The sequence below is a fragment of the Octopus bimaculoides genome, chromosome 26 (genome assembly GCF_001194135.2).
Source record: "Octopus bimaculoides isolate UCB-OBI-ISO-001 chromosome 26, ASM119413v2, whole genome shotgun sequence".
In the NCBI taxonomy this organism is placed as follows: domain Eukaryota; kingdom Metazoa; phylum Mollusca; class Cephalopoda; order Octopoda; family Octopodidae; genus Octopus; species Octopus bimaculoides.
In genome coordinates, this window is record NC_069006.1 from 5,145,269 (window position 1) to 5,146,204 (window position 936).

A 936-nucleotide genomic window follows, 5' to 3' on the forward strand; every position below is an offset into this window, starting at 1 on the left:
TATATATGTATATATGTGTGTGATGTTTATATACACACAGTAAAGAGTATACATACTGGTGGTATTAGCATTAATATTTTACATTAGTTGAACATTTGAAAATCAATTTCAGGTTGTTGAAGGATTCTCTTGGTATAATGAATCAATGAATTTGTAAATATTTCAAAGAATAAAAATGTTTTCTCTTTTGTGTAATATACATATATGTATACACATACAGACAGACATGTGTGTGTGTGTGTGTGTGTGTGTGCATACAGATATATGTATATAAATCTAGATGCTGTATGGCCTAACGCTTAAGAAGTTTATTTTTGCGACCATGAAGTTTCAGGTTCAAATCCCAGTGCATGGCATCATGGGCAAATATCATATTTGATGGCCCTGAATGAATCCATACGTTGTGAGTGTAATTAGGTAAATGGAAGCCCATTGGCTGGATTATACTGGACCTCAAAAGCATACAACCTTGTCACACACATACTCTGTCATGCTGATTCTACATGGGAATTACATTAAGGGTACACAAGTCTATGGTATACTCAATTACTTACACATTAAATCAGGAGCAGGTAATTCAGATGAGATCAGATGACTGAATCAAATACTGGAGATCAACCATGTATATATAAAAGACAAACAGCATGTACATGTGCGTGTATGCTTATATATATATAAACACAGCCTTGTATCTTGACTTTGAGAGATTGCCCAATAGTACACAGCATGCTATACAAGCCTGCCAATCTATAATACTATCATAAGCATGAAACTTATAGCAGCTCAATTTTAAATTCTGTGTATATTGATGTGTGTGTGCGTGTGTGTACATGAATGTATCAATGTATATAAATAACTCTAAATGTGTGTGTGTGTGTGTGTGTGATGGAGAGAGCAAGCAATAGGGACTGCATTAACCATCCATAACTCGCCATA